This window comes from Xenopus tropicalis, chromosome 7 (assembly GCF_000004195.4).
Source record: "Xenopus tropicalis strain Nigerian chromosome 7, UCB_Xtro_10.0, whole genome shotgun sequence".
Taxonomy (NCBI): Eukaryota; Metazoa; Chordata; class Amphibia; order Anura; family Pipidae; genus Xenopus; species Xenopus tropicalis.
In genome coordinates this window covers 90,092,767-90,117,385 of record NC_030683.2, presented here as the reverse complement: position 1 = coordinate 90,117,385, position 24,619 = coordinate 90,092,767, and the positions used below count along the sequence as shown (strand labels likewise).

At 39.6% G+C, this 24,619-nt stretch overlaps 1 protein-coding gene across 1 annotated transcript in view; it reads left to right on the top strand.

Moving 5' to 3' along the window:
• The first annotated feature begins 19,378 nt into the window (after window positions 1-19,378).
• Window positions 19,379-24,619, top strand: part of grik5-like.1 (glutamate receptor KA2) — a 31,554-nt gene continuing 26,313 nt past the window's right edge. Inside the window, 2 exon segments of the mRNA NM_001079097.2 lie at window positions 19,379-19,483; window positions 20,667-20,701. The gene's annotated coding sequence lies outside the window, so the exon portion shown is untranslated.

Here is a 24,619-nt window from a genome sequence, read left to right as displayed (position 1 = left end):
AGTTAGTGTGCCTGGGTTGGCATTTAGTTGGTTGGTTTAGTGATGGGTGGTGTAAGGAGCAAGAGTGTCAAGAGCTGAGAAAAGAACATCATTATAGAGAGAAACTGCCATATTCAGGCAGGAGAGTTGTTTATGTGACAGAGTAGAGGAGACGGTCCACTGGAATAGGCCAAATGAAGTTGTTAGTGAGAGAAGAGGTAGCTGGAGAGTTGTCAACTGGAATGTTGATGTCACCTATAATGAGAGCTGGTGTATCAGATGAGATAAAGTGTAAAAGCCAAGCAGCAAAGTGATCCAGAAAGGTAGAACAGAGACCAGGGGGATGGTATATGACTGCAACACATAGAAAGAATGGGGGGAAAAAGCATATGATGTGGACTTCAAAGGAAGTGAAGGAAAGTTGGTGTGGTTACAATGCAACAGAAAGTTACTGTTCTCAGCAGACTTCCATATAAGGTACTCAGAAACCCACTTCCATAGGTTTTGAAAAAAAACAGCAGCAGTTATAGGTTTCTTAAATCTCCACCCACAAATAGGGGCGTGACTAAGAGAAAACCTATAAACCCCCAAACAAAAGTTTTAAATATTTAAAAAACTTTTACAGCAAATCTATCCCAGCTGTTTTCAAAATCATCTGCTCTTGTGAAGGTGTTAGGGTTGTTAAATGTTACTGCTCTACTATAAAGGCATTTTGTCCTGTATCATAATGATAGGCTACGGGATATGCTCTTGTCGCCTGCAGGATGGGCAGCTTAAAAGGGATCTAAACTGAAAAAATAAATTCATGTAAACTTAACCAGGCTTCTTTAAGCACTTTTGCAATTTATATTCATTTTCTGTTTTTAGTGTTTTCTGAGATATTTGCAATTTAGACTACGAATACCAGGCTTTTGGCTCACCTAGGAGTCAGCAACCCTAGGGTTAACTTAATTCAGGAAGTGCATAGACAGTGAAGGCCGAGAGTGTCAGCGACTCTTACTGGCTTAGCAAATAGAGCTGTTAAGCCAGGCCTGTCTGGCAGTATAAATCTGCCTAAACCTGCAAATATCTCAGTTCCCATAGTTTTCTATCAGATTCAACATCTCAGCAGATTTTTTTGGGCTGTTCCACGGTTACAAATCATGTAGGCTTATACAGTATATCAGGTTTGATCAATAATTATCCAATCGATCCAGCAGGCCTTATTACATGTGTTAGCTAGTAGGATCAATTTTGGCAATGAGCTGCTGAAAATTAGTTATTGGTAATGAGTTTTGTTGCAGATTTTTTAACTTAGTGGTATATCTGGGTCAAGGTGGTTCTAGGTTTTTGGGCTAAAGAATTCAGGAATCTGTATAAAATTACACACATTTTGTTTGTATTATTCAAGAATGTATAGAATATTTTTTCTTACATTTTAGGTATTTGAGTTATATGTACAGAAGAAGTGGAATTACATGTAAATTTAGGCATATTTAAAAAGCCTATGTTGTCCTGAAGTCTGAAGTATCCCAATGTAGTCTATTTTTTTTCCTCAGGAAATTGCCTGCATTTGGGTCTATTTCCCCATTACATAGCACAATATAAATGTTTTTGTACAATCCTTATAAGAAATGGTTAATAGAGGATTATGGTCAATTAGCTGGAGGGTTGAGTGGCCAATCCAAGAGATTACACTACTCTGTAACATACTGTACTGAACTTGGGCAGCAGCCTCTGTGCCAAGTCACAAGATTGTTTCACTGGGCAGGTAACAAAACTTGGTGGTTTAAGGAAAATCCAACTATTTGCGGATTACTTACATGGCCTATTCTAACACTTCTGCAAATGTTTATCTGGTTTCTCCTCCAAAGATTTGTAGCCCTCCCCAGAATACTTAAATGTATAATATATATATGTGTACAATCTCTTTTCCTGGAAATCTGATATCCAAAAAGCTCAACATTATGAGAAGACCATTGCCCACAGATTCTATTTAGGCGAATTAATACATTTTTTTTACTATGGTGTCCTATATAATAATAATAATAATAATATAGTACCATATTTATTTATTCCATATAATAGATGTTATACCTGTATAAGAATTCTAGCTTATGAATGAAAATGTTGCTGAAATGTATTGGTAGATTCTTACTTTTAGATTTCTGACCTTGCATTTAGAGAACTAAACCCTAAATTAAATATGGCTAGAAATGCCTTATTTTATATGCTGAACTTACTGCACCCTTCTAAAGGTTCAGCCTCTCCATAGCAGCAATGATTCAGGCCTTCAAACTTGTCACAGGAGCTCCCCATCATTTTGTTAGATGTGTCAGTGACATGCACATGCTCAGTAGGCTCTGGGAAGCTGATGGGAATCTAAGCTTAGGGGTTGTTGCAAATTATCAAGCAGAATATGTGGTTGGCCTGTCATATAAACTGGCACTACATTAAATTCTGATGTTAATTGCACTGGCTTCAGAGTTGACATGTAGTCATTATCTGTATTAATTACTAATCTGCCTTACATTGTGACATTTATATTCTATATATACAGTCTATTGTGTTTTGGTCCCTGCACTCAGTAACTGACAATAGCACAGAGCATGAGCAGTGAATCCACAGAAAAGAAGATGGGGAGCTACTGGGGGCATCTTTGGAGGCACAGATTTTCCCTGCTAAAGGGTTGTGGTTGCCTTGAGCTGGTACAGAAGCACAAACTATAATGTACAACATTTCTGCCCTACTTCTTTATCTAAGTTTTGGTTCTACTTATGAGTATTCATAAATAAGAACCCAGGACCTATTTCTCACCCTGTATTGGGAAACGGCAAAGGCCTCTAGACTGAATCAATATTAGCAGTGTGAGAGGAAGATGCACTTTGCAGAATCTAGCCATGCCATAACCGTGTGTTTGTACAGATATAAAATGAAAATCAGAGCATAATCTGGTGGGCTTATTTGTGTGAGGGAAAACTAAGATTCTGGAGCTGCAGTTATGAGGACCGTTACAAAGTGAATGAGGTCGGCAGCTGCTGCTTAGATATAAATATTATTTGCCCTTTTCTTCTCCCAAATTGAAAAATGAGCCAATAATTCAACAAACATTTCCCTACTGCACAGCCAGAGTGATGCAATGATATTTATCATCAGCGTTAGGGAAGTGGGCCTATAGTACATGCTCTAAACCAGGGATTCCCAAGCTTTTGTACTCGTGAGCCACACTCAGATGTTAAGTGTTGGTGAGCCCCATGTGGCTGCTCACATGATTTTTCTTTCCAGAATGCCATATGTAAATGGAAAGCCAACGTTTTATTAGCAAGTGCTGTAACATAAAAATACTGCAGTTGTCACGTTCAAAAATAAAGTTTCTTGAAAAAAATCAAATGAATAAAATGTCTTAACCAGTTGTGAGATTAAGAGAATCTCTTCTGCTCTTGGCCAATGTTTCTATGGCAACAGTTACCACAGTGATTTTTGGCTGCTCATGACAATAAGCTTCTGAAAGCTGAATGACTGAACGTGGCCCTCATTGTCAAAGACACATAGGTGATTTCATTAATACTCATTTTCAGTTACTGCCACCTATTCATGGTTTTTATTATTGGCCAAAACATCCAAGATATTTTTTGGTCCTAAAGCCCCTTATTTTCCAGAAATCTTTAGTTTTTTTATTCTATAAAATTTTCATCGTTATCCTTTCATTCAGAGCTGATATATTATGCAGTGCTTGATAGAGATTATATATCATACATGTCTGTCCCTGCCCCAGAGGAGCTTACACTCTAAGGTCACTATCACATTCACACACACTATGGTCAACCTGATCAAGAGCCAATTACCCTGCCTGTATCTTTTTGGGAAGAAACAGGATTACCTAGGGGAAACCCACACAGAAATGGAGAGAATATACAAACTTCTTTTATGTAGTGCCTTGGCTGGACCCAAATCTATGACTCCAGCGCTGAAAGGAAGCAATGCTGCCACCACGCAATAAAATGCTAATCTTGTCACACTACTAGGCCTGCTGTGACTTACTTCTTTTAAAAAACCATAATGTATGTGCTAAAAGATTTTTAAACTTTTGTTAACCCTTGCATATCACTATAAGTAATAAGAATAGTCACCTAAGGCCAATTGGCAGATTTATTAGTCTTCGCCCATCCACATTTAGGCAACTGATTGATGATCATACTATACACTGGCCATACAGATTCACACATAAAGATCCACTTATTACACAAGGTTGTGAAAAGAGTGGATGTTACCCCAGTATACCCACACTGAGGGGTGGGGGGCAATATAGAACTAGCAATGCAGGCTGCAGGGGCAAGGACTTCATCAACGAGCCAATGTTTTCCTCTTCCTGAAGGGATTTTTAAACCAGGCTGATTTTCAGCAAGATGTCATTCCAGAGGGCACATTGGTTGACCCCATATACATGTCAAAAAGCTGCTTATTAGGTCTGGAAGGATCCAAGTGGTTTTGGTCAAAGATTTAAATCTCACCAGAATTAGGTAGTAGGCAGGACAATTGATTGCTTTAGTGGCACGCACTGAAAAAATCCTATACTGACACACGATTTAGTATTGATACTGATCCCACGCCCCATTCTGCACTCTAGGGGCTACATGCATCAAATCACGGGTTCGAATCCCGAAATGGGTAAAATTCGGATTGGATACGATCATTCCTGATGATCGCTAATATCATGAAAATGCTTACGAAAAAATCAGAATAGTCATGATAATATTGTATTGGCGCTCCAAAAGTCACAACATTTTTGTACCGAACGGTTGAAAACAGCGGGAAAACCTTTCTGACTTTGATCCTTCTGTGCATGATTTTGGAAGCCTCCCATAGGACTCAATGGCACTCTGCAGCTCCAACCTGGCCCAAGGAAAGTCTCCCATAGGGCTCAATGGCACTCTGCAGCTCCAACCTGGCCCAAGGAAAGTCTCCCATAGGACTCAATGGCACTCTGCAGCTCCAACCTGGCCCAAGGAAAGTCTCCCATAGGGCTCAATGGCACTCTGCAGCTCCAACCCGGCCCAAGGAAAGTCTCCCATAGGGCTCAATGGCACTCTGCAGCTCCAACCTGGCCCAAGGAAAGTCTCCCATAGGGCTCAATGGCACTCTGCAGCTCCAACCTGGCCCAAGGAAAGTCTCCCATAGGGCTCAATGGCACTCTGCAGCTCCAACCCAGCCCAAGGAAAGTCTCCCATAGGGCTCAATGGCACTCTGCAGCTCCAACCCGGCCCAAGGAAGTCACGATAACGAAGCTTGAATGAATCCAAAACTTTCGTACTCGGCACGACAATATGATTTTTGTCTCACAAATTTTGTCAATAGGTACGAAATTGTCGCAGAAAATACGCTTGGAGCGTTCGTACATTAATAAATGTCCCCCTAGGTGTTAAATCACAGGTTTTATTTCTATTTTGCCTTTACCCTTGGCATTGTGTGCCCCAATAATATTCATTTTCTCCCCACTGCATCTTGCATTTTCATTTTTCATTCTACTCTTGCACACAGAATATTTAAATTCTTCTAAATGGAAAGGAACATTCAGTAGTAGTCGCTTTGATCATGCTTTAAACTGGAGGTATCATTATAGGAGAGCCTAGGAAGCTTCTTCATTGGTTAAGAGCAGCCATTTTTATGTAGTTCTATGAATTGTGAGATAAAGATACAAAAACATTTAATATAACATTTAAAGTTTTTGTTTAGAATGAAAGCTATGCATTTGCATGCTCCAATGCATATGTCATTTTTGTTTTTCAATCCCATGGAAGACTACTGAGCAGCATAACAAAATGAGGGATCCTGTAACTGATCGTTCCTATGCAGGCGTTGCTAAGGACAACAAGAGAATGAAAAGCGCCTATGTTGATTTATCTACTGGGCTTTGTGAAGGGGAGGTAGGAGGCAGCCAAGGAATTATCAATATAGCACAGCACAGCACACATAATCTCTTTAACGCCCAATGAGATGTCCCCAGAGTAACAACTGTCAGATACCTTGTGACATGGGGCCTTATACTTGGAGATGGTTGTGATTAAAACAAAATCACATTGCGCTGAAAACTGAAATGGGCTACCCATATTTCTTTTTAATTACCCTGTCTTGCTTCATGGATGGTGCATTAAAGCCTAAAATATTACAGCTCACATTTTTCTCGCCAGTCAATAGATTGAACTACCATATAAAAAGGGGGAACTGACAATAAGAATAATGTACTACATCAATTAGCGAACACTGCTCTCCATTGATTGCCAAAGGAAATGATACCCCTTATTTTCTATTCTATTAATCAGGTCTCATTGATCTGATGGTTTCTTTACAATAGTTCCTTTTTTAATTGTTGGTTAATGGTTTTGAGCTTGCAGTACTATCCATTCATATTTTAATCTGTCTTCTGAACTTCAAAATGAAATATCTGTACCCCTGTTTAACCCCACATAGAAGCATATTCAGTTGTGGCGTGTGTTACTTTATACAAGCTACTGTGTCAAACTGCCAACCTCTGATAAATATGGGTTTCCTCTCTTGTGCTACACTTGTACAGCTCTTCCCATTCCAAATACATTATCACTGATTGATTTGCTTTCCCTTGTTTCCCTTTGCACTGTATTATTTTTTTCTTAATGTAGAGACTGAATTGAGACTGAAAAACAGCAATATTAATAGGGATACTGTCTCCCCCCCTAACTAAATACGTGAAATACATTACGATGCATATTTTAAAAAGGTGTGCAAAAACAGCATTTATATTCATTAATGGCATAGGAACTGTAATTGTTGTTGTTGTTGTTGTTGTTGTTGTTGTTGTTGTTGTTGTTGTTATTATTATTATTATTATTATTATTATTATTAATAAATAATGGCAATATATTTTGCAATGCAGCACAGGTATGTAACCTTTTATCAAGAATGCTCAGGATCTGGGGTTTTCTGGATAAGGGATCTTTCTGTAATTTAGATCTCCATACCTCAAGTCTACTAAAAAAATCCTACTAGCAGGTTTAGTATGGGCAGAATAATAATGTCCTCTCATTCTGTGCTTTTACTGTACTGTACTATTGAGTCCTAGAACAGTGGTTCTCAACCTTCCTAATGCCGCAACCCTTTTAATAATCCTCATGTTGTGGTGACTCCCAACCATAAAGTTATTCCTAAGACCTTTGGAAATATGTGTTTTCCGATGGTCTTAGGCGACCCCTGTGAAAGGGTCGTTCGACCCCCAACGGGGTCCCGAGCCACAGGTTGAGAACCGCTGTTCTAGCCCAACAGGAAAGTAACTAAATTCAGAAAAAGAGATCTTTTATACAGTGGTGTGAAAAACTATTTGCCCCCTTCCTGATTTCTTATTCTTTTGCATGTTTGTCACACAAAATGTTTCTGATCATCAAACACATTTAACTATTAGTCAAAGATAACACAAGTAAACACAAAATGCAGTTTTTAAATGAGGGTTTTTATTATTTAGGGAGAAAAAAAATCCAAACCTACATGGCCCTGTGTGAAAAAGTAATTGCCCCCTGAACCTAATAACTGGTTGGCCCACCCTTAGCAGCAATAACTGCAATCAAGCGTTTGCGATAACTTGCAACGAGTCTTTTACAGCGCTCTGGAGGAATTTTGGCCCACTCATCTTTGCAGAATTGTTGTAATTCAGCTTTATTTGAGGGTTTTCTAGCATGAACCGCCTTTTTAAGGTCACGCCACAACATCTCAATAGGATTCAGGTCAGGACTTTGACTAGGCCACTCCAAAGTCTTCATTTTGTTTTTCTTCAGCCATTCAGAGGTGGATTTGCTGGTGTGTTTTGGGTCATTGTCCTGCTGCAGCACCCAAGATCGCTTCAGCTTGAGTTGACGAACAGATGGCCGGACATTCTCCTTCAGGATTTTTTGGTAGACAGTAGAATTCATGGTTCCATCTATCACAGCAAGCCTTCCAGGTCCTGAAGCAGCAAAACAACCCCAGACCATCACACTACCACCACCATATTTTACTGTTGGTATGATGTTCTTTTTCTGAAATGCTGTGTTACTTTTACGCCAGATGTAACGGGACACGCACCTTCCAAAAAGTTCAACTTTTGTCTCGTCGGTCCACAAGGTATTTTCTCAAAAGTCTTGGCAATCATTGAGATGTTTTTTAGCAAAATTGAGACGAGCCTTAATGTTCTTTTTGCTTAAAAGTGGTTTGCGCCTTGGAAATCTGCCATGCAGGCCGTTTTTGCCCAGTCTCTTTCTTATGGTGGAGTCGTGAACACTGACCTTAATTGAGGCAAGTGAGGCCTGCAGTTCTTTAGATGTTGTCCTGGGGTCTTTTGTGGCCTCTCGGATGAGTTGTCTCTGCGCTCTTGGGGTAATTTTGGTCGGCCGGCCACTCCTGGGAAGGTTCACCACTGTTCCATGTTTTTGCCATTTGTGGATAACGGCTCTCACTGTGGTTCGCTGGAGTCCCAAAGCTTTAGAAATGGCTTTATAACCTTTACCAGACTGATAGATCTCAATTACTTTTGTTCTCATTTGTTCCTGAATTTCTTTGGATCTTGGCATGATGTCTAGCTTTTGAGGTGCTTTTGGTCTACTTCTCTGTGTCAGGTAGCTCCTATTTAAGTGATTTCTTGATTGAAACAGGTGTGGCAGTAATCAGGCCTGGGGGTGACTACAGAAATTGATATTGAAATTGAAATTGATAAACCACAGTTAAGTTATTTTTTAACAAGGGGGCAATCACTTTTTCACACAGGGCCATGTAGATTTGGAGTTTTTTTTCTCCCTTAATAACGTAAACCTTCATTTAAAAACTGCATTTTGTGTTCAATTATGTTATCTTTGACTAATAGTTAACGGTTTTTGATGAGTAGAAACATTTAAGTGTGACAAACATGCAAAAGAATAAGAAATCAGGAAGGGGGCAAATAGTTTTTCACACCACTGTATAATTTTTTGTTCCTATGACAGGAGGCAGATTTACTAAAACTCATTTCTCATTTTTTTTTATTTCAAAATTAGAATAAACTCGAATAAACATTTACTAAAAAATCTGAATTTTTTGTCAGATGGAAACTGCAACTTTTTTGAATTGTTGCACAAAACAATTGTCAAAAATCTTAAACCTCTAAAGTTTTGAAGCAAAAGAAGGATCCTCCAGGGAAGGAACATCTGCCATTGACTTCTACATGATCTCAGCAAGTTTTAGCTAGTGAATTGTCAGATTTGGATTTTTAGCAGTTTTGTCGCATAGCAAATCTTGGAAAAGGTGCGACTTTTATTTTCTGTGACTTTTAGTGCTAAAAATCTGAATCAGAAAAAAAAATCCACAGGTTAGTAAGTAAGTAGAGTCTATTAGAGTGTTGGCAAGCAAGAGCGATTTCTTTAAAAAGGTAACCACTGATAACAGCTAAGTAATTGGTGGCCTATGTATAAAGTGTCAAAGTTTGCACATCTTTATCTATTAATAAAACTACAACTTTGACCATGATGTTTTATTCCATCAGTACTTCTCTCAGAAGTCTCTCTGCCTCCCTCTCTCACTCTGGTTCAAAACCACCATTTTCTCCATTAGTTTCTGCTAGTTTATGCATCCGTTTTCACATATTTGCTCCTATTTTGTTATATGTTTATATTTCAGACTGGCATTTGGTATATAAGATGGTAGGCGAAGCTTAAAAAAAGCAATTAAAAGACTTTGGTTATATATGTTATGCAGCTTTGGACGCCTCAGAGAGATGGAAACGCAGTGCCTTCAGGCAAGCAGAACAAACTCCAGACCAGCTGACCAAATTTATTGAATATATAACCTGAAATCACTATGGAAACTGACAGGCTAGAATGATAGACTGTTCTTCATTTATTATGGTTGCAGTCAATGTTAATACTTCTTCAAATAAATATTTTGGTACAAATTTTCCTAAAACCTGGTGTTCAAACTCTGAATTAGAGTCATTTGGGAAGGGAACAGATAAACAGCACCTAAATGGGACATTTCCTGGAAACACTAAGGATGATATGCTTGCCAATAACACGGGGCTTGCTTTCCTATGCAATCCATACTAGCGTGTGAAAGGTCTCTAATTCCTGCTATGACTTTTAGAAAATCATATGGATTTCATATGTTGTTATTTATATTTATATATAATACAGGGTCCACATTTACTAACCAAATACATGTTTGTTAATAGATGAAATTACTGGCTTGGATCTGTTTTAGTGCTTCAGTCATACAGGTCTGGGATCGTTTTCTGGAATCCCATTATTCGTAAAGTCCAGGATTACGGGAAGGCCATCTCCAAACTCTATTCTAATCAAATCATGTAAAAAAAATGTTCTCTGTAATAATGAAACGGTACCTTGTACTTTACTAAGATATAATTAATCCTTATTGGGGGCAAAACAATGGTGTTAAGTCTAATTAATGTTGAAGGATTTTTTAGTAGACTTAGTGCACCTATCCCAAGGAAATTGCTTCTCCCACCAGAGGTGCAGGCTAATAGAGGGCTTCCATGTGGGCGGCCATGTTACTTAGCATGTAGGCTCTCCTCTCGCTCATTATGTGCATGCGTATAATGCGACTTACCCCCCCCCCCACATCACAGATATTGACTTAATGATCAAGTTGTGGTACTCGCTCATTATTCGCATATCTGTGCCACAACATGGTGCCTGCCCCAGGAGCTCCCTCCCACTGTGCTCTAGGGGGCTTTTTTTTTTTTTTAAAAGAGAAATTCTATATTTTTCACCAACTGGAGTGTGGGGGAAGCAATTTCCTTGAGATAAGTGCTCTTTAAAGTATGTTGATCCAAATTACAGAATGACAGCTTATCCGGAAAACCCCAGGTCCCGAGCATTCTGGAAGACAGGTATACTTGTATTATCACTTGGCTGCTGGCTTTAAATTTTTATGAATGGTAACAGTTCCATTTTGTCCCATGTGATACAAAGGACAGTCAGAATAATGTTTAACAGAATGTGTGTTGCGCCAGCAGGAGCTGGCTGCTACTCTATACTATACATGCAAGCTGTGGATTTTCTGAGCCTGTTAAAGCACACAAGAGTTTCCCAAAGGGTCCTAACATCAATGTTATTCAAATATTTCTTAAACGTTTGAACGTTGAATCTATTAAAATGACAAAAACACAGGGCTGAAAAAAACTGCAACATATGGGAAGAATATTGATGTTCATTTGTCACCTTTACTGTGGCCCATATACTGTATTTCAATGTGTCCACAAAGGTAAAGATTTGAACATTGCTAGGTGGGATTGGATCGTTCTGTTAGCATAGAATCTACAGATAGAGAACCTTTAGGTCATCAAACTGGATGGGCATACTGCTTTGCATTGCAGTGAGCTCAATGAAGTGTTTTCCCCCATATGATTCTTAGGATTAGTAAATTTGGGTGTCTGGGGAAATTATGGGTGAACATTTGTGACCCCCCTTTGTACTTATGTATTGCTGATTGTTCTACATACAGTAGGAGTTAGGCTTGATAAGGGACTGCTATAAATCCAGAAATATTACCTGTTTGTGGCACAAATAAATCACCATTTTCTGCTACCGGATTGTATTATTTGACAGAGGGATATTACAAAGGAAGACCCTACAAATTCCTGTAGTTCTAAGAAGGGTTTTCTGGATAAGGGAAGCCCAGGAGTGCTTAGGCATTATGTATACTTAATACAGAGCTCAATGGAGATGACTGGATTTTAAAGGAGAACTGAACCCTGAAAATGAATTTGGCTAGCAATGTCATATTTTGTATAGTGATCTTCTAGTTTCAGAGCTGCCATGTACTAATAATCTGAATTAAATACTAATCAGCCTTATACTGTTACATTAAAGTTCAGATGACTGAAAACAGAAATGAACATGTGCAGGGAATCAGCAGAAAAGAAGATGAGGAGCTACTGGGGCATCTTTGGAGGCACAAAACATCCCTACTAAAGGGCTGTGGTTGCCTTGGGCTGGTACAGAAGCCCATAATGAACACTATTCCTGCTGTACTTGTTTAGTTAACTTTAACATGAATATGCTCTTGTAATGTTAACTTTTGCTGCTGTCCCTTTCTCCTTCACCTAATTTTGGGTGATTCCCCACAAAAACAGCCAATTTCTTCAGCAACTATCTCTCCTAAACATGAACATAAACATGATATGCCACCCAGTCAATGTTCCCTCTAATTCCTTCTTGCCTATGTATGCAAAAAAAAAATCTTTTGTGTGCATATTTTAAACCCGCGGGCAGAATAAATACAAAAATTCTTTCTGTGCACCACAATTTGTGTGCGGTGGCCTCAAAATGCGTGTGTGCACAGCTTAGCTTGTCCATTTGTGCCAGGAGAACACTACCTGCCTGAATGCAGATAGGAAAATTTCCCAGAAAAGAATTTATCAACATTTTCATGGTTTTAGAGATTTTAGAAACCACTATTAAACTCATTTACACAAAATCACAAATATCTAGTCATGTGTTGGTGTGTTTTCTGGTGTTTGGTTCCCGTTCTTCAATTGTAACTGTGCTCAATTCAGAATGGGAGGGAGGAAGGACTGAGAAGCACCAAGTGCAACTATATGGAAGAGCTAACCGTGCATTTTGACGCAATTACCTTTGAGAAATGGGATTTAATGCACTGAGTACTACTTCTTAGTATCAATCAGAATTGTGTTGGTATTAACACCAATTCCTCTGCAACAGGTGCAGGAGCACTTGATTCAGAACAGGAAGTCAGAGGCTGCAAACATAGCTATACAGAAGTGCAAGGAGCACATTTGGGGGTTGTGGGTTGTACGTGCAATTGACTTTGGGGAATTTGTGTGAATGCAGCAGTACTTGTGGTTGTAAATGAGCACTATAGTCTTTTTATATGAGTCAAGGTGTAAACCAATAGGATAAGGGACAGAATGGGTAGCAGGTAAGGAAAGTTTACAGTAACCATGAATGCATTGTGTAGATTACAAACATCTTGCTCTGAAGACAAATGACACCCAGTGTTATTTAGAAAGGTGCCTGAGGGTTCCATGGGAAACAAAGTGGAAGGGGATCCTTAGATCTGTACTGACAATCACTATTCCCATTATAAGAAAATTTTACTATAAAAATTGCAGCTAATCATGTGCAGCTGAACTTTTGTTTGACATATTATATCCCCACTTGCAATTCTCTTTAAGGTCCAGCAGAGATTCAAGAATTACTCTTATTTTATGCACCTAGATAAATCTTAAGGCAGTTTTAATCATAAAAACAACATTGTAAAAATGATTTTTTTACCCTTAGATATAAAACATAATGGGCCCGATTCACTAAAGTGTGATTTAACGTGCGCTATTTTTAGCGTGCGGTAAAAATTTTATCGCGTCTTAATTTTCGCGACTTTTAGTTCGATTCACTATAAGCATACTTGCGCTATTTTACGCACGGTATTCATGCGATAATTTTGCTGCGATAAATTTGCGGTATTTTCCGCATGCACGCTATTTATCGCATGCGCTATTTGTCGCGACATTACGCACGCGACAATCGGCAGCATAAAACTGGCGACATTTTGCCCTGGGAGAGCACAGAGTGCTAGAGAGGTGCTGTATAAAAGTTTATTTGCAAAAAAAACCCCAAAAAACCAATAAAAATATAAGTAAGAAAAAAAAAGAAGTGCTAGAGATAATAAAATGGGGGGGGGGGCATTTAACAATATTTAGCCAAATACTTAGGGGTCCGTTTGCTAAAGTGGCTTAAATTAAGTGAGAGATTTTAGACACAGAATAATTGGCAAATATTTTATGGGCACTTTATTAAACGGGGACAAATATAATATTGCAATTATTCTGGCAACAAAACATTGGATTGGCAGTTATCACACACGCCAGAAAATACGCTACGTACTAATTAACGCAAGTTTTACTATTCAGCAAAATGGGCTAAAGACAAAATTGTTGGCAGAATATTTGCAAACATTTAAACCATATAGCATATTGATGTGTTACTGATAAATGTAAGAGTGTAGGGGAAACTACATGAAAGTATAGAATACCATATCAAGGAAAGAAAAATAATTAGACATTACTCAGTTCAAAAGTAGAAAACTAAAAACTTTTACTTAATATAATAAAATAAAAAAGGGGGGAAAAAAAAAACTTAGGGCTTGCTGCCCTTGAGTTCTCTAATATCCCTCTTTAGTTGTTCCACTGGGCCAGCTCGGCCTTCATGTTGGCCAGGTCCTCCTGCACTGATGGTCCCTCGTGCGCAGGAGAACCTGGCACCCAGCGCTTGGCCTGGGGGGAGTCCGGGGCCTGGGGGGAGAACTCAAGGGCCTGGGGGGAAACTGGGGGAGGAATCAAGGGGAGAAATATGCCTCGGGGGCATATTCGGCCTCGGGGGCCTCTTCAGCCTCTTGGGCCGATGGTCCTGGGGCCTCGGGGGCCAGTTGTCTGGCCTCTGGGGCCGCTGGTCTGGCCTCTGGGGCCGCTGGTCTGGCCTCGGGGGCCGCAGGTCTGGCCTCAGGGGCCGCTGGTCTAGCCTCGGGGGCCACAGGTCGGGCCTCGGGGGCCAGTGGAGCCTGCTGGGCCACAGGAGCCTGGAGAGCCTGGGGTTGGGCCTGGGGAGGAGGCGCCAGCTGAAGTTCTGTGAGATAGTATTGCAAGATGTTATTTTGTGTAATATATTATATATATATACATTCATACACCATCATAAATAACAGGGCCCCTCACAACAACATTTTTTGGGCCCCCCTCCTCCCACGCCCCCAATGGCCCCTCCCCCTGTGAACCCTCACATCAATACAAAGAACACACAGACATTGTTAGCCAGGGCCCCCTAAAACATTCGTGGCCCTTCCCCAAATGACTCACACTATGGGCCGCTTCCTGCTGCTTCCCCCCTGCTTTAAACTTATTTATGCATATGTATTTGAAAATAGATGTGTATTTATATATATATATATATATATATATATACAATACGAAGCTCGCCCAGGATTGCCCTCTTCCTCTCGTGGACCCCTAAGTCCCCCAGCGGCAGGTCGTCATATCCTGAGCGCAGGAGCATGCTGATAATATAGCGCCTCTCCCCTGGTAGCAGATCAGAAACCCCAGGCATGATCCTCTCTGTAGTGTGGCTGCAGGCTCAATGACACAAAATGGCCCCAAGTCGCACATGTCACGAGATTACAAAATGGCCACAAAATGTCCGCAAGTCGCGAGATTAAAAAAAAAATCGCCAAAATATACATAGTAATGTATTTTGCGCAACAAAATATTCTCCGCTACAGTACTGTATATTATCGCGACTAAATATTTACCACTATTGTACTGTATATTTTGGCGACTAAATATTTACCGCTATAGTACTGTATATTAGTAGCAAAATTCCATACATGCCAAGACTTTAGTGAAATTGAGTAAAAAGAAACATACACTGTAACACTGTAAGTCCATATTTTATTGCAAAAAACTCATTTACTGTACTTTTCTAAAATTTTTCGCCTGTCTGTAGTAGGTGTTAATTTTCGCATAGCCGAATGCGATATTTAGCGCGCCTAAGTTATAGTGAATCATGCGATCGTATTCTTTTCAGCGCGGAAATTAACACATGCATTAAAACTAGCGCATGCGGTCGCGCGACAAATAACGCATGCGATATGGCGACTTAACGCACGCGATAATACTATGGTGAATCGCGCGCTAATTATCGCGACTAATTTAACACAAAAAAGCGAATCGGGCCCAGTATATTTTATATAGCTGTTTGATATAAAAACAACAGGAATAAGAAACTAGGAGCAATAAAGGCAGGGATTACTGAGATGCTGATTTGCATTGGAAATAATTTCTGTAAATAAAGGGGAATCCAGTCCAAACCTTCAGCCTTTTTATGCAGTTCAGCCGCAGATCAAATACTGCATATTGGACATCACTGGTCTACATGTAAAGTCATTTGCAGACCTGTCAACTAACCCCAGGCCATTAGGGTGATAATGATCCACTCCAGGCATTTCAGAGACCTTATATCACGTTGCTGTTTAGTGTCAGGAGAAATGGGGATTGTTAGAACTGGATCATTATCACTCTAATGACATAGGGTTATTTGATGTCTCTACATTTTCCCCACCCACAGTAATGAATATCAAAGTGTCCCAGAATTTGTATTATGTCCTTTATCATTTATTAATCAAAAGACAATAATTTACACTATTTTTACAACAGATTTAATGACTGCAGTTTGATATATTATATAATAAGAAATTCCATGCAAAGATCAAAGGATGGAGAAAAATACTGGAGTAAAACATTTAATGGATTAAGTTATTTGATCATATAGCTTTTTAGGTTAAACTAGATTGAGTGCAATATGAATTCCTGAAAAGTTGGATCTTTAGGGAACATTGCAAAGTCCAGCGCAGAAAGCGAGAGTCTGATTGGGATGTAACATAGAAATCTAAGGAGAAGCAGAAAGGCAGTCTTGCAGGTGAGACAAGGAGGAGAGAAAAAGGCACATGCCCGGAACAGGAAGGAATGTATCCATGATATAAGTAGGAGTTAACATTAACTTTACTGATTATTAGGGTTGTCCCCTCACCCCTTTAATAACTAGTTAGCAATTCATTTTATGCATGCTGCATTGCTGCACATAATTGCTAATTTACCATGCAGGATGTGGATCTAATATGTGGCTAGTATTCTCTGCTAATTGGCCTTCCCTTTCAGGGACTGGCCCCTCTCCAATCCATAATGAACACTGCTGTCAGGCTCATACACCTCTCTAACTGTCCTTCTCTGCCATGCCACTCTGCCAATCCCTGCACTACCATCCAGGATACAATTCAAACTAATGACTCTCACATTTAAAGCAGTTCATAACTCTGCCCCACCCTACATCTCTGAACTTATCTCTAGGTACCATCCAACCCGCTTATTACGTTCCCATTCCCACACCTTGTGTCTCAACCCTTTCTCCTTGTAGATTGTAAGCTCTTCACCTCTTGTATCGGTTATTGGTTGCTTTATTAGTTACTCTGTATGTCCATTGTATGGCACCCACTTATTGTACAGTGCTGATTTAAAGGTCTCCAATTTCTCATTTAGCTTATGTGTAAAGTCCTATTTAACCATTGAGATTTTGCATTTTTGGTGCCGCTGGTAGTTTAATATGAGATTAAAAAAGCATGCAAATGACAGTTCTAGATAATTTATCTTAATCCTCTGGCCCTTCTCACATGAACCTAGTGCTCCATTCAATGGGTGTAGCTAGAGATATTCAAATAGGATCCATGCTAAACCAATTCAGATGAATTAAACCATGAAATCAAATAAGCACGTTGTGAAAATGGATGAAAATTTGGCAGGAAATTATGGAAATGAATGGGGCATATTTATAAAACCGTGTAAAAATCAGTGCAGGCAGTAGAAAATATAATTTCTGCCCCAGATAAGCTGAAAACTCTCTCCAAAAGATATGCAGCAATCACAACTCACAAATATAACCCTAGATCCAGAGTCAAACTCAAGTGGTCTTTGCCCAGACCCAGATGACTGGGGGGAGGTGAACGATAATCTGTATTCCCTATTAATAAGTACAAGAGACTAATTCAAATCAAAATGACATGCCAAATTTATGTAACACCTAAGAAATTGCACCAGATGGGTCACTTGGAACACTCCAGTTGCCTTCGCTGCAAAGGAACCTGATTTGCTCCACTTACTTTGGAACTGCCCAGACATCCAGATATTTTGGAAACAAGTCATATACTGGGCCAGGAGGTTTGGCATGGTACGAGACTTAAGGGGAGGCACCGTTCTCACCAGGCCCCCTTAGGATATTTTTTTACAGGGGGACCCAGCATGACCAAGTTACGCCACTGTAAACTGTGCACTTTTATACTTTTGTGGGCTTATTTATCAATTTTCGAGTTTGTGAATTTTGTTTTTCTAAATAAAATAAACTTGCATATCAAATGCTTGTTTATTTATAAGGAAAACTTGTTTGAATAAAAAATGTGAATACCTCGAATTTTTCGAATTTACAAACTCGAAAAAACATAGCTTTGAAAATATGGCTTGACTGGCAGCTCCCATTGACTTCTATAGAAACTCGCAAGCTTTTAGATGGTGAATCCTTAAATTCAAGTTTTTACATTTTTTTGCACTTAATAAATACTTGACATTTGAGTTCTTGGCTCTGACCAGGCGGTAGCTCCAGAGTTCCTTCAGCACCCTGCCTCAATGGCCGCAGTGCACTTTCATCTAAAGAATAGGGAGTACTCACATGCCAAACATCAGAAATGACATTAACCAGACTTAAAAAATATTTTGTGCAATTGTATCTGATTTGTAATAGAGAGCAACACAATTGCAACTCCCCCCTTGCAACCGCAGTGGAATTCTGAGGAAAACGCTGTATTGTGAAAAGAAATATGGGTATTGGAATTGCACTTTGCTCATTTGGAGGAGTAAATCAGCCTTTATAATGGTATTGTTCCACTACTGTTCTTATCAAAACATTCTCAGTGTTTTGTCCATAAAGGACAGGGACCTTAATAAGGTCAACCACACAACTGTACTGCTGGTTATGTGCAGGCATGTATAGTTCATAATAACATATTACCATATTGTGGTGATACTAGAATTGGGCATGATGTGATCCTAAATTGATTCTATTCCCTAGCTGTACAATAACAGCTTCTTAAATAAAGAGTCTTACATATATTACCATCAGCTCTGTCCCATTTCTTTATCACATGCAAACACACATATGCACACAGTAAGGAATGAGAGTATTCATGAGACATACATGCAGGCATGGGTATAACATATACATAGTGCCCTGGTTGGAATTAAACACAGGACCCCTAGTGCTGCAAGGAATCCTGGTAAATTGAAATATAAGACTCAAGTGCTTCAAGTTATGTGCACCCTTCCTAGGTAGATAAACTGATTTAGCATTGTATGTATCAAGTGGATAAAGGTAATGGCATATAATAATGTTTACAGATGTTTGTATTTTAATAGAGGTAAATGAGTGTGGAGCAGATTACAAAGAAGGGAACTCTGCTATCAACACCCAGGGGTTAAATAAATACAGTTTAGTATAAAAGTGCTATTAATTCGTTACACTACTGGAATGAGGTCCTTGCCCTAAAATCTCACAATCTTACGTGTTATTAACATCTGTCCAAACACTGAGCATTCCAAAAGGCTTCAACCTCCTGACTTCATGAATGTATTCCCCTTTCCAAAACAATCCGGTCTTATGGTTCTACAATATTAAGTCTCCCAAAGGGAACACATAATTATCCTCTAGTCAATCACATAGAAACAGAGAGGCTGTAATACTCGCATTCCAATAAGGGGCTTCTAAGCCATAAAGCTAACTTGCTCCTCCTTCCTGAATTCTCTACATCTCCTATTGAACTGGAAGATTTGCAATGTTTTCTTGAACGCCTAGATCTTCTCTCATTGCCATTCCTGCTCTGGGGAGAATACCAGCCTGAGGATCGGACAAATCATCAACACATTGTAAGTTTTACAAGATATTCTCTCTTTTTTTATGTCTTTGTTTTTTTTCTTTAACATTTTTTTTTATCCCACCAACTGCATGATAATTATAATATTTTACTAAATAGAAATAATTAGTGTCTGCAGGTTATATTGCCAAAAATGCAGGGTTAGTGTAAAGTAATGTCTGACTGCAAGCAGGAGGCTGTGATATTATATCTCACTTCTTGAAAAAAAAGTCAATTTTAACAAATATATGAGCATATCTAAAATATTATCATAAAAAAGTGCTCTTTTTGAAGTAGTGTGTTTATATTTTAAAGCAATATTGTTGTTATTATCACTATTGTCGTGTGGATGTGATACTATCCCTTACTGTAATGATGGAAATGTATTTTCTTACTTCTGCTCTTAACATTGACTTTGCCAAACTTTACTGTGTGTTGGTTCCTGCCCATCCATCTCCTATAGTGCCTGTCCGTGTGTTTATATGTTAATAGAGTGTAACCCTCTATTCCCTCTTAGATGTGCCATGTACACTGCATTATGGTGTCCATCCCAAAACATTATACTCAGGCATACAGGTTAGGAAGAAGGATGGGAGGGGAGGGAATCACTTTTTTTCTATTCTTAGCAGATGTTACACTGATTAATTCAATTACCTAGCAACGCTTCAGAAATGATGGTTAAGGCTTGTAGCAGCAATGAATTTTGTTCAAATATAGTGTTTTGGAGAAAATACGATGCTGGCAGCTGGGTATAATAGTGCAGAGGGCTTTTATTTCCCTTCTTTCAGATGTTTGCAGAGACACATACGGCACTTTCTCTTGCTATTCTTCTGACAAAGGCAGCCAGTAATTACTTTAAAGGTCTGGACTATATAAGTGACACACAGGCAGATCGGAATACTTCTTGTTATACTTTTCAAAAAATCCCAATTAATTTGACGCTGTGCTGGTACTGTGACACATTTGGCTCCCTGTTAGGAAAAGAGAAATGTCACTAGAGACCAACAGCTACAGACCTCAGCCATTGTTCATTTGCAGCTGCCTCAATTCCTCAATAAAATGATCTCTGGCTAGCTCTGGCCCTATGGCTTAATAAAGGGGACCCCTAGGTTAAAATAGTCACTTCTGTGGAAGATTTGCAGTAACATCGTTAAAAGTTTCAAATATAATCTTCTGTTTTTCTTGGTGTGTTTCAGAGGGCGTGGCTTGCACATCATTTGCTCACCGGCAGGTAGGTAGGCTTTGCATGAATACACCACCGTTTCACTGTATGATATTACAACTGCCACCAGCTTAAGAACAAGGATGGGTTTAAAAATAAAGTCCACTAAGTAATATGCCACTAAATGTATGTTTTCCGATTTGTGCTTGATGCCTTTGTCTAAAAAGGGCCATTTTATGTTTATCGGCTTTACTGATTTCACTTGAAAACATCATGGATTTTTTTGTTTGTTTGTGGGTTTTTAGCATTGATAAGCTTAATAAACAAATAAGATTGTCTTAATCCATGAATATTTTTGGTGTGCCTCACTCCGGAACCATTTATTCATCAAAACTGTTAAGAGAAATAATAAACTCTTGGAAATGTGGATTAAATATTGCAATTTACCCCCTTGTCATATCCCCCCATATATGTACTACATAGCAACATCCCCAGTATAAATGGCAGTGCACAGGAAGTAGACACCTTAATTTCTTGATCTAAATTTCTTGATCTCTGGGAATAACAAAGTTATTCAACTGAGACATTGCTGCCAAGGAACCTTTAAAGCCGTCCTATAAACCACTGACAATTGGCTCACTGTTTTCCTCTGCATATGCTAGGGATTTTATTGTAAACAAAAGTTCTACATATTTGACAGCAAGCCCAGAAAGCCATCTGACATCCACATTAGATACATTATATTTACATTTTTTAACATAATTTATCTAAGGCATTTAGAAAAAGCATAGCATACAAGTACTTTACACAGACAAGGCATCACAAGTAAATATTTATTAATTCATTTTATATAAGCTATAGGGGACTTTGGGCAGACAGCACTAACCTCTGGCACAAATTCCCACTGAATATCATTGACTTCTTGGCTTATTCTATAAATATACATTGAAATCTATGTTTGCTTCCCCAGCAACTCCATGTCTGGTTAAAAAATGACCTGATTGGTCAGTTCCTCTAGTCTGGAAGCCTGAATGTGTCAGTGGATACAATAGATGTCTAACTCCCAGTGCTACAGATGGAAAAGGATTGCTTAAAAATGCATAATTGTGATCTTGCTCTAATCCTTACCATAGTATCTGTGTTTGGTTACAATGGAGTAGATATGGTCACCAAATGCATTCATTAGAAATTAGTGGATTTGAGCATTAGTCCATGAAAGACATGCTCTATGTGTAATTACCAAAAGAGAAATAGAAACTGCAAAAGCTTCTAAATAGATAGTCACTAGTGGGGCTGATTTATCAAAACTGGGCAAATTTGCCTGTGGCCAGTTACCCATAGCAACCAATGATGGTTTTTTTTTAGCCAGATGCAGGTAGAACAATGAGTGCAACAATTTTCAATTGTTAAATGACTCCCACTGTGGTGTAACAATAGGAGGCCCCATTAAGAAATGACAATTCTGGCCCGTAGCATCTGATGCACTGCTAGGAAAAAATACCTAAAGGCAGTGCCATGTAAGGGTGCCAGGGTCCAATAGACTTTGTGGGACTGAAGTGCCCACAAGAATAGAAGTAAAATTATGAAGGTTTCTGCCACTTTCCTGCCTAAAATTGAGAGGAGTCTGAGATGTTCCTGCTGCATAAGGTATCCAAGCTAGGAGATGTATTTGCAACCAGATAATTATGGATATGGTTACTAGGAACAAAAGGTTTAGAGGACTCAAATAATTCCATGCATCAATGGCAAACCCTTAAGAACAATCTCCTTATTTTAACCTTGCCTGTTAATTACCACATATCTATGTCTCCTGTATCCTTTCTGTGGTTTTAAGAAGTGTGCTGCGTTGTATTCTTTTTCTTTTTGCCAGTAGAGGATTTTGCCTGTAACTGCCTCACACACATACATCAAGATCCATTTCCTGTCCCCCTATGAAATTCTATTTCCTGTCCCCCCTATGGAAGTCTATTTCCTGTCCCCCTATGAAATTCTATTTCCTGTCCCCCTATGGAAGTCTATTTCCTGCCCCCCCTAAGGAAGTCTATTTCCTGTCCCCCTATGGAAGTCTATTTCCTGTCCCCCTATGAAATTCTATTTCCTGTCCCCCTATGGAAGTCTATTTCCTGTCCCCCTATGAAAGTCTATTTCCTGCCCCCCCTAAGGAAGTCTATTTCCTGTCCCCTTATGAAAGTCTATTTCCTGCCCCCCCTAAGGAAGTCTATTTCCTGTTCCCCTATGAAAGTCTATTTCCTGTCCCCCTATGAAAGTCTATTTCCTGTCCCCCTATGAAAGTCCATTTCCTGTCCCCCTATGGAAGTGCACTTTAGTGTTGCAAGGTTTAGGAATCCTAAAAGACCTGTGGCACAGACCAACAACTAAGCTCACACCATGTGCTGATGGGATGGGAAATATCTATGGCATTTTATCAAATAAGACTTAACTCCTTTGCATGCCTTTTACTCCTTTGTGGTACATGATGAAATGTGCAATGTTAATTTGTAAATCACTGTGTTTATTACCCACAATGCAGTATTGTTTCCCAGACTTCCAGTGTAAAAGAGGCTGCATGCTAAGTGGTGTCCATCACAATATGCAGCTAATGCTCCATACAGGGGCAGATTTACTGACATTGCCATTATCATGGTTTTAGAGGTTTTTGAAACTAAACTTATTTCCACTAAAACCACAAATGTCTAGTCAAATGAATTAAATTGCGTAATGAAAACAAATAGAACAGGAAACCCACACATTTTTCATGGTTTTTACATTTTGTCTGTAATTTCAAATGAATGAATGATTGTTACAATTTGCCTAGGGCAGCTCCCATGACTTCTACATGACTTTATCAGCTTTAAGATGATGAAGTTTTGTATTAGCGTTTTTCACGGTTTTTATCTTTAATAAATCACAGAAAGATTTGTGTTTTACATGAAAAATTTTGTGCAAAAAAAAAAAAACATGAATCATGAAGAATAAAAAACATGTTTGTAAATGACCCCTAAGGGGCAGATTCATCAAAGTACAAGTTTGAATCCCGAAATGGTGATTAGATAAGATAATTTCTGATGATCGGAAATGTCATGAAAATTCTTATGAAAAAATTGTAATAGTCACGACAATATCATATTGGTGATCTGAAAGTCACAAAATTATCCATATACGGACGATCGTAAACAGCGGGAAAACCTTTCCAACTTTGATCCTTCTGTGAATGATTTTGGAAGCCTCCCATAGGACTCAATGGCACTCTGCAGCTCCAACCTAGCCCAAGGAAAGTCTCCCATAGGGCTCAATGGCACTCTGCAGCTCCAACCTGGCCCAAGGAAAGTCTCCCATAGGGCTCAATGGCACTCTGCAGCTCCAACCTGGCCCAAGGAAAGTCACCCATAGGGCTCAATGGCACTCTGCAGCTCCAACCCGGCCCAAGGAAAGTCACCCATAGGGCTCAATGGCACTCTGCAGCTCCAACCCGGCCCAAGGAAAGTCACCCATAGGGCTCAATGGCACTCTGCAGCTCCAACCTGGCCCAAGGAAAGTCACCCATAGGGCTCAATGGCACTCTGCAGCTCCAACCTGGCCCAAGGAAAGTCACCCATAGGGCTCAATGGCACTCTGCAGCTCCAACCCGGCCCAAGGAAAGTCACCCATAGGGCTCAATGGCACTCTGCAGCTCCAACCTGGCCCAAGGAAAGTCACCCATAGGACTCAATGGCACTCTGCAGCTCCAACCTGGCCCAAGGAAAGTCTCCCATAGGGCTCAATGGCACTCTGCAGCTCCAACCTGGCCCAAGGAAAGTCTCCCATAGGGCTCAATGGCACTCTGCAGCTCCAACCTGGCCCAAGGAAAGTCTCCCATAGGGCTCAATGGCACTCTGCAGCTCCAACCCGGCCCAAGGAAAGTCTCCCATAGGGCTCAATGGCACTCTGCAGCTCCAACCTGGCCCAAGGAAAGTCTCCCATAGGGCTCAATGGCACTCTGCAGCTCCA